Genomic DNA, 10,870 nt, shown 5'->3' on the forward strand with positions numbered 1-10,870 from the left:
ATGTGCTAAATGCAGACACAGGTGGGTGAAAAGTGAGATCAAGAGGGGGTAGGGGGCAGAACTAAGAGATGGAGGAAATTCTCAAGAAATGGCTCTATTGATGACAGTAGAGGACCATTTAGAACCCAACACCAGACATGTCTGCACCTCCCCACCTTTCCCGCCTTCAGCAGGGATTGCACTCTCTGTAATTTTCTTGTTCACTTAACCCTCCCACCTATCTCTCCATGACCCCTGGTACTTTCAGCATTTGTGGATTAACTTCCGATTCTAGCCTCTGCAGATGTTTTAGATTGGAATCCTTCATTCAATACTGATTCATGATAGAACAATAGAATATTACAGCTATTCTGCCTAGTCCCACTGACTTGCACCCAGTCCATAGACCTCCTAACCTGTCCTGTCCATGTATCTGTCTAAAAATATTAAAATTGAGCCTACATTTACTACTTCAGCTTGTTCCACACTCCACCACGAGAGAATGTTTCCCCTAAACTTTTCCCATTTCACCCTTAACCCATGTCTTCTAGTAACGTCAGTGGAAAAGCCCTACTTAAATTCACTCTGTCTATTCCCCCTCATAATTTTAAATACCTCTATCAAATCTCCCCTCATTCTTCTATGGCCCAGGGAATAAAGTCTTAACCTGTTTAATCTTTCCCTGTAACTTAGTTCCATTGAACACCATTGAACTTTTAGAATTAGGTCAGAAACTGTGTGAAGAGATACTCCTAATCATCGCCATTTTAAAAGTCATTCAATTTTGCTGAAAGGATGTCACTTAGTTCTACATTAGTGATCCATGGAGCGGAAAGCATCTCCTGGCATCTACAAACAATAATATTAATATGACATAATGCGGATGTGCAATGGGAAATGTGAATATCATGAATTCTTAATAGCAGAAAATGACCTAGATTTTGTGGCTTCTCAATGATGGTAAAATTGCTGATTGTTCACTGGTCGCAAACCAGGTAAATAATGGCAGTTTGACTTGTAGATGTGGAAATCCAGAAAGGGTTGTCAGTGATCCCTTACTTCATCACAGAGTCGGCTCTTTCGTTGTTGTTGCCAACATAAATCTTAAGATTTTTTGATCTAAGCAACACATTGGGCATTTATAAATTATTCTCACATTCAATGACCTTTTAAGTGGTATGTTTGGTTGCAAGAAGTGTAACTTAGTTTTTAAATGTCATAATTAACATTTGGTAACTTCTCTGGTCCTGATCACTGGATGATAATACTTCAGATATTTCACTTGATAATAGCTATTAAAATACGGAAAATTGGCCGTTCAGCCATTTTGAGGGCCCCTAGAACCTGATGCTTGATTGTAATTAGCATAAAAAAAGGAAAGGGGCAGGCCAAGAGATTGCAAGATTCATGGGGGCAGCTTTATTGAAGTTCCAATGGTGACTACTAACACTTCCCTGCAGACCAGAAAAAAAAAATCAGGCCATATTACTATGGGAAGGATTTTCTTTCTATTACCCATTCAAGTGGTGTCTGCCCAGAGAACCATTATCATGAATGCTAATGGTTATTTTTCAGGAACCAATCTTAACGCCTTCATTATATGCCAACCCATGTAACCTTCATTATCTGCATAATATCCATGACGGCCAACCATTCCTCAACCTGCAGAAAGACATCTTACCTAAATGCAGATATGCCTCAGTTCCCTCTTTCATTGTCAGAAGGCTGGTTTGAAGTTGGCATTGAGGATGGATAATATTTAAAATTGTACTTTTCAAAAAGTGTGGCAGTTAACATTTTAGGCTTTTTCTCATGAATGCTGCTGTTCAAGAAAATACTTACTGTCCAATTCTCAAGAGCTTTTAGGGCTGAATAATAACAATATTGGTTGTGTGTTCAAATCCAAGTTATGACTGATAAATGTCAAAGTATTATTTGCAATTATACTTAACATTTTGAAGAGCTAGATAAGCACTTGGATTGAGCAACTACTAAAGAGAGGTGATGCAAAATAAATGATCCATAGTTTTATGTTTTTTTTATTCATTCACTTGCCACTATGTCTAATCACAAATGGAACTCAACCAAGAAGCTGGGTTCTTTTATGTGACTCTATTTTATCCATAGTTCAAGTTCATTCAGCATATAAAAGTTTCTTTTACACCTGGGAAAATTTCCTAGCATCTTGTTTACATCAATCGACAGAGTGCAATTGAATTTCTCTAGGTTTGTTTTTTTCTCTAGGTTTTGTGCTATTATGTGTGTAATAAGAACTATATTTTCCAGCATGCAATGCACATAGATATGTGGAAACTGGAAGTGGTATATGGCGGCAGTTGCCACAGGAAGTCGGTTGACGTAGTTCAAGGAAAATAAAGTTGGCTAAGTGTTAAACCCATGTAAAGTTGTTCTTCTTGAAAGAACAAGCATAACATAGTGTCAGAAGTGTCTGAATGAGTAAGAGAAGACAATAGTTCATAAGCATGGATAAGTTAAGTCCTCCCACACCAATACAGTTTACCGGCAATCTAGCTGATAATTGGAAACACTTCAAATAGTGATTCAACATTTATTTAGAAGCTGGTGGAATGGGAGGGACTAATGGAAAATAGAAAGTGTTTATGTTTCTGCACATGATGGGTGAAGATGCCTTGGACATTTATAACAGTTTTCAAATTGATGAGACGGCTTACATGTTGGACACAATGATGACAAAATTGGAGAAGTATTTTGTTCCAAGTAAAAATGTCATGATTGAGAGATTCAAGTTTTTCTCCTGTGACCAGAAACAAGGTTTGAGCTTTGACCAATATTTAGCTGAGCTTCACACACTGAGTAAGTCCTGTGAATTTGGAGATTTGAAAATTTAAATCATAAAAGACAGAATAGATTGCAGAATCCCAGATAATATAGACCCTGGAAAAAGCTGTAACTATATGTAGGGCAGCAGAGACCACATGAGCACAAGCTAAGGAGCTGCACAAGATAGACACAACAGTTAAACTGCTGTACAAGATAGACACAATAGTGCATGCAGTGAAAACAGAGTTTCCCAAAGCAACAACAAAGCAAAGTGGTAACCTCAAAGAGCAAATGCAGCAGGTGTGGAGGTAGACATATTCAAAAGATGTGTCCTGCCCATGGAAAGTCCTGCTACAAATGTGGGAAGAAGAATCATTTTGCAAAGTACTGCAAAGCAGGGGATATCAAGAGAGAAGAAATGGAGGAATTCTTCACGGATTCACTACAGACTACTGCTGGCAAAACTGAATGGATCGTTCCAATGACTGCGAATGAGACAGTAATTCCATTTAGGCTCGACACTGGAGCCCAGCTGAAACTGTTATCTATGGACGATTACAAGACCCTCACCATAGCAAGAAAGATTTATCCTGCAAAATTAAAAGTGACAGGCTACACTGGAGAGAAGATCCAGTGGGGGCTCTATGGTGACCTCCAACCACAAAGGGTGACATCTGAGGTCACCGCTGCTAATTGTAGAAAGGAGTCTGCAGCCAATATTAGGTCTGTGTGCTTGTGAGGAGCTCAACCTGGTGAAATGAGTTTTCATAGTGGCTTCACAGATTGAAGATAAGCACACAACACTCATGGAAGAAAGGAGAACTACACTGGAGAAGTGATACCTTAACATACAGAGAGAATTAACCTCATTACATGACATGAATGACAAACTGGTGTTACAGACTTGTGTTATTATTACTCTTTAGATAATAATATATTTTAAAATTACTTTGTGGGTTTGGAAACAGGGAAAAGACACACCCAGAGAACACCATTTTGTAATGACGCTGTGTCTCCTATGTCCAAGCTGTATTCAGAGCCATAAAACCAGTGTTATTGTTTTCCACTGAAAGCCTGAGACAATGAATGTTTACTCAAAAAGACACCTGGTCAAACAGGAGACCATCTGCTTGTTTACACGTTTTTGAAATTGAAACTAAAAAAGAACCAGCAGTAATCAAAGCAAGACATGTGATTACAGCACTTCAAAAAAGCATCTTTAGTATTATGCAGTGATGAGGCGAATAAGGATGCATTACTCAACAGGGTGAATCAGAGATACAAAATTCAAAACAGAACAGGGGGCGGTTTCGAGCCCAAAGGACCCCAAAACCCAGCAGCAATAGACATTCATTTTTAATTATCTTTAAACATGACAATGGAATCAAACTTTAACTTATCTCTATTAACTTAACTAACCCAACTTAACCCCCTTCTAATTCTAAGCACACATGCATGTAATGTGTGTGTAAGTTTAAGAAAAGTTCTATGGTTCACAATTCAATTTCACTCCTCATTCTTCCAATTCTTATACTGTGGACAGAATTTAACATGTATAAAGTTCATGAGGCTTTGGTGCTCCAAAGGTAAATGTTTACCACTCAGGAAGATTCTTTGTAGGTTTGCAAGAGAGATGTGTTGTTCCAGGATTTCCACAACTGAGATACCACCATTAGTCACCTCAATGTCTTGCTGATGAAACTTGCTCCATCAGGGTTCTCCAGATGATAACCTCTTTCTTTCATGCTATCATAGAGTTCCTTTCAGTTCCACTTATTCCAAGAGAAATATCAGACAGATAACACTTCCAGCCATCCATCACTCTGGAGTTTCTGTTTCAGTTCCAATCAGTTTCTCCTGCTTGTTTCAGCTGTGACTGTCTCTCTCCATCTCAGATTCCAACTGCTAGCCACATGTCCTTCACTCTCTCACTTGCCAAAATCCCCTCCTCCTTCAGCAAACAATAGGAGTTAGTCTTCTGCTCCTATCTGTGGTTTTTATGTAAACAAGAACCCAGGATGACCTTTGAGAGAGCACTTTTTAGAAAGGTCAGAAGTCTTGTAAAAATGTTCAACACAGATGACCTGTCTCCAGTCCATTCATTTCATGACATCATTTCAATTGGCACCTACATGTGAAATGTGCATAGCATTCTCAATAGTTTCTGTAAAGTCACTGAATATGAATTCTTCAGTATTTCAAATAAGATCTGTTTTAAAATGTGTGTGTATGTATGTAACCTACTCTAATTTTACCAATTTATCTCTCAAATATATCTACAAATATTATATTACAGGGCTTTTGTTGGAAATAGAAGATGCACAAGGAAATCATATTTTACGTGAAGATGAAGTTAATTCTGCTGACAAATTTTGTTCCTCTGGAGTGATTTCTCAGTATGTGGTGACCTATCATAATGTTGAGGAACTGCAACAGCAAAATCAACAGCTACTGGTGACTGTTCGTGAACTTACTGATAAACAGGAACCTCTTCATGGATTTCTGAACTTCATCTGAATGAACTTGAACGACCTCATGAAGCAAGAAGTCATCAGATGCAACTGGTGGAAAGAGACTGACCACAGAATGTAGATACTTTTGTTATGTAGGTATATTATTGTGTTTGTTTTGTTTTTTTAAAGGGGAAAGATGTGTTGTTATGTGTATAAATAAGAACCACATTTCCCAGCATGCAATGCACATGGTTGGGAGGAAACCAGAAACCGGAAGTGGTATATGACGGCAGTTGCAGGTGTTGTCGCTCCAAGTCAGTTGAACCAGTTCAAGAAAATAAAGTCGGTTAAGTGTTAAACCTACATAATTTTTTTCTTCTTATTAGATCAATCCTAAAAGGATTTCCTTTCTTTTTGCTTCAAAGCCTTAAATTTGCTCCATAATATACAATTTTTTTGTTGTTATTAACTGATCATGACATATTTTATACTAATTGTTGCTTCTCAAGCCTTGAAAAATGCAAAAAAAATTAGGATCCAGAGAATCAAAACAGTAACAAACATTGTTTCTTCTCTTCTGTGTCCTTCTTATTCCTTCATTTCAGGAACAGGCTTTCCATGGTCAAGATATTCTTTCTCTTTTATTAATTGTAAAGACTTTCTTATCCCACTAGAGATGTGCTCTCATCTTAATGCACTCACTCTTCATTTCATCTCTAATTCTCGTCTTATGTTAATATTTCTTTCTGAAAGTGATATTTATAAGTGGCAAAAAAAATTGCAAAGTCAGGAAGATCCCATCCAGAGAACAACAAAATCTGTGCACTCAGCAGGACACAACATAATTTATTGTCATATGAACATGCAAATTATTTGGTTCCTTCGGCTTGCTCTACCATTTAATAATATCATGTCTTAACTGATTGTGACTATAATTTTGCATTTTCATCCCACTTGGTGACATCACACTCTATCTTCTTATCAAGTATCTATCCATCTCTTGCTTAAAAATATGGCAACACTGCTTCTGTTAACCTTTCAAGAAAATAATTCCAAAGTCTTGCAACTATTTTTGAGCAAAAAACCTATTTGCCACATTTATGTCTTAAATAGAGAGCTCTTATATAAATTTTAATGCATGCCATCAGGTCCTTCTGGCCCATGAGGCTGTGCTGCCCAAATACAGGTATACCCCTCTTTACAAAACTAAAGTGTTCGACAGAACCTTTTGTAGGCCGAAATGGCATAAAGCAAAGAAGCGATTACCATTAATTTCTATGGGAAAATTTTTTGAATGTTCCGAGACCTAAAAAAATAACCCACCAAATAACACATAAAACATAAATAACACTAACATTTGTTAAAAGCAAGAATGATTTGATATGATAAATACATAACCTCTAAAGTGGAAATAATGTATGTACAGTGTAGTTAGGCTGAATATTCAGAGGTTGGGGTGGTGGAAGGTACAAGAGACTGGGATGTAGGAAAGAAAAGAATAACTGCTCTTGGTGAGACCAGGTTTCTTCATAAAAATGAATTTGCATGAAGCAAGTATTTGTAAAGCAGGGTATACTTGTACCCCAATTAACCTAAAACCCCACACATTTTGAAAGGTGGGAGGAAATTGGTGCACCCAGAGGAAATCCACGCAGACACAGGGAGAACATACAAACTCCTTACAGATAGCTCCGGATTTGAACCCGGATCGCTGGCACTGTAATAGTGTTGCGCTACCTTCTATGCTATTCATGCTGCCCCAAACCAATAACTCCTAATTCTAGATTCTGCTATCCAGGTGAACATTGTCTCTATATCCACTCAATGAAGACCACACAGAAGTCTCTCTCATGCTTCTAAACTCCAGCAAGTTCAAGTCTGGCTGAATAGGAAATCCAAACAGGAATTGATTAAGGATTGAAGACTAAAGTGCTGGTGACCTATCTGTTACCTTGTAGGAACCAAAATTCCAGAGTATGCCATGAAGCTACCCATATATGATGACCGGGTGATGTCATCAATGAACATCTTATTTTCTAATTGTTTGTGCACCACAGATTACCATGCAATTCAATCATTAATTGAAGTATTGTTCACATAGGTACCGATTCATTTAACTGAATCTTAACTATCTATATCTTCATATATACAAGAGTATCCCAGCATTATTCTCAATCCCTGAAACAATTTACACAGCTTACAACATTGAACTTCACTCAGAGCCATCAACTCTGAATTAAAAATAGAAGTCGGTATCAGAATTAATAAATGTGATTGTATTTTATTTCACACAATTAAATACCTCAGATTACATATCTAAATTTAATGAACTAAGATCTAATTTTTGAGATAAAGCAGATAAGCACAACCATGTGATCTCATTTTATTGAAGTGTAATGACATGATTGGAAACACTTTCACTTTACTGATTATCACCATCAATCTGACGAATATCTAGGCCTTTCAGTACAATTGCTACTGTTATGAATCTCTAGAAATTGCAGCAGTAAATGAGATGACTCTATTAGAGTCCAATAAACCTAATGCTCTGTGAAAAGAATTGCTTTAGCTATTATGTGTAGTGACATGGTAAATATACTTAGAGACCTCAAAAAGAATCTTAAGGCCATGCTCTGGGAATGTACAGAATCCCTGCATAAACGTTAGGAGGGATGCACGACTCACAAATTACCCAGGGCCTGCAGCTCACACATTGGCCTCATTAACCATATTAGTATCCACAAAACCTGTGTGGAAGGTCAGTAATGATCCTGAGAAGCTTTCTGAATAATGTTTACAGTTTACCTGTATTTGAAAAGGATCTAATATAAAATGGAGTTGCGTATTAAGAGAACACTCTGTACCAAAATGGTACTTTGAAGGTTGTGATTCCTGTACTCCAATATATTGTTAACATAATATGACTAAAGCTTATTTCACATCTTTAATAATCCAGCAAAATTAAATTGTTCTATTCATTTAAGGATGATCAATCTATTTTATGGAGCATTGCTTCCCATTTTAAAGCTTAACAGGAGTTCCTTTTGCTCTTTGAAAAAGCAATTATTATTTTTCCACATACTCTATTTCTTTTGTATTGAAGCAGACAAACATGGCCAGATACAATTAGAGAAACCTGCACAATTGATTATATTCATTTATTCTGATGCCCACCTCTATTTTTAATTGGGAGTTGATGATTGAGTGAAGTAAATTTTGTAAGCTGTTCTATCCCAGAAGCGTGTACACACCAGAACTGGATTTGGAAATCATTTCAGGGTAGGAATTGTTCAGTCAGTAAGACACATCAATGAGTCTTTAGATTGTCAAATCTATGAATTTACAGCAGTCTTATCAGATAAGCCAATCTATTTCACATGAAAATTAATAGCAAGAGTCCTGAAATTATACAGTATGGCTGAAAACCACAAACCTCCTATAGATCACCAAGGTGGTCACAAAGTTCTTCATCGTCTTCTTGAACAGGTAAAGTCATAGTTATAGAGCCATATAGCCTGGAAGAGGCCCTTCGGCCCAACTAATCCATGCTGATTAAGTTGGCATTCTGGGATAATCCCAAAAGGGAAATTTGGTCCATACTCTTAAACTCCATTCCTATACATATACAGTATCTGTCCAAATGCTTTCTGAATAAGATTCTGGTTACTCTATGACAATAGGCTATGACCATTAGTGCCTTTCAGTTATCAACATATATTATTTTTATGATATTCCATGGTACTGGTGTTTTAACACACTTTAGTAATTGAATGTCCTGAAATCAAGGATATCAAGGTCATGTAGATATAACAGCAAATCCCAATGAGAGACATTGGGATAAGAACAGAAAAATGACAAATGAGGTGCCAAATTCTAATAAGACTATTCAATGGGCAGATTATTACCACCTTGAAGAGAAAAAAAAAACAATCCTAAGGTAGGGATGCTAAAATGCTATTTGGCAAAATATAAAAATAATTGTTATTTTCTATGTATTGCTTTGGAAGAAAGCCTTGATATTAACAGCAGGCAAAAACGGGTAGTAATCAGAGGTCAAAACTTTTATAATAAAGCAAGTTAGTTACTCAGCAGTAATCATACAAAAAGCTGAAATAGGAGGAAGATTTTGAAACAGATTATATACGTCATCTATCTGCACGGATGCCTGACAATTTTACAAATGCACATAACCTTCATGAATAAGTTATTATTTCTCATCAATTACTTTATCCATTTTCTGAGGGACACACTGCATAAGTAAACCTGCTCAGATGAGTGCATTTGGGTCTGGAATAAAAGCAGAAAAAGCTACAAATAAACAGCTGTCAGGCAGCATTTGCAGAGAGAGAAACAAGTATAATGTTGATAGCCCCTTCATAAGAAGTCTGTAAAGTTAAAGCAAGTGTTAAAATGCTAAGGAAGGGTAGAAATGTGGGGATGGAAAGAATGTTGGCCTAAGTGAGCATAAGGAAGCAGAAATGGAACATACTGCAAAGAATCAGCAAATCAGGCGGCAACTATGGAAACAGAAATAGCTTACATTTGAAGTCAAAGACCCCTCATTAAAACAGATCTGTAAAGGACAAAGAGAAAGGAAGATTAAATCAAGTAAGAGATGATGTTGCTGAATGAAAGTTATTCATGAATAACATGTGGTAGTTCTGGGGCAAATGTAAAGAGGCACTGGACAAATATGGACAAAATGGGCTGAAGACATGTATTTGGAACCACTGGATTTGACACTAAGGCAACATTTTATCGAGTATGTGATCACATTTTTCTCTCTGCTCATTCAGGTTCCAGGATTAAGGAAACATGAAATATTTAAATGTGGAAGACCATTTAGCCACTTATGTCTGTGTTGATGATAAAAGTATTATCCACATTCCGGCACCAGGACGATAAATCCTGTAGCTCACGTTTGTTCAAATACACAAATAAGAACTGTTTAAATTCAAGTTCAGAACAATGTAAAACATGTGTATATGCAAATGATACATATACAAAATACATATATTAAAATAAATATCATTAATAAATAGTAGACTCATGGACAGTTGTTTTAGCCATTATTCAGGAGTCTTACTGCCCCGTGGGAAGAAGCTGTTCTTCAGCTTGGTGGTTCTGTGTATGATCATTCTGTATTTTTTTCCCCCACAGGAGTAGCTGGAAGATGCTGAGCGCTGGGTAGTAGGGGCCCTCCCTGATATTGTGAGCCCTCTTCAAACAATGATCTCAGTAGATCACAGCAATGGGGTGTAGGGAGGCCCCAATTATTCTCTCTGCCACTTTTATTTCCCTGTGGTTTGACCTCCAATCTGATGTTCTACTTCAACTGTACCACACTGTGATACTGTCAGCCAGGATGGTCTTGATAGAGCTCCTGTAGAAACTTGACAGAATGAAGATCAGTAGACTTGCCCTCATCAGCCTTCCAAGAGAGTGCAGTCGCAGTTGTGCCTTCCTTACAAGTGAGGAGATGTTGCATGTCCATGATAGGTCATTTCCTGAGTGGACTCTGATGAACTTGGTGATCTCCACTCTCTCCACTAATGAGCTATTAATGTGCAATGGAGGGTGGTCGAGCCTGGTCTTCTTGAAGTCCACAACCATCTCCTTTGTTTTGTCCATATTGA

General features: G+C 37.3%; 1 long non-coding RNA gene across 4 annotated transcripts in view; it reads left to right on the plus strand.

The window, feature by feature from the left end:
* LOC138760570 (uncharacterized) overlaps window positions 1-10,222 on the plus strand; it is a 66,107-nt gene extending 55,885 nt beyond the window's left edge. For all 4 annotated transcript variants that reach the window (XR_011355712.1, XR_011355709.1, XR_011355710.1 and 1 more), the window contains one exon: window positions 5,078-10,222. This is a non-coding gene — a long non-coding RNA (uncharacterized lncRNA). The remainder of the gene's footprint in view (window positions 1-5,077) is intronic.
* The last annotated feature ends 648 nt before the right edge of the window (window positions 10,223-10,870 follow it).

This window comes from Narcine bancroftii, chromosome 4 (assembly GCF_036971445.1).
Source record: "Narcine bancroftii isolate sNarBan1 chromosome 4, sNarBan1.hap1, whole genome shotgun sequence".
Classification (NCBI taxonomy): domain Eukaryota; kingdom Metazoa; phylum Chordata; class Chondrichthyes; order Torpediniformes; family Narcinidae; genus Narcine; species Narcine bancroftii.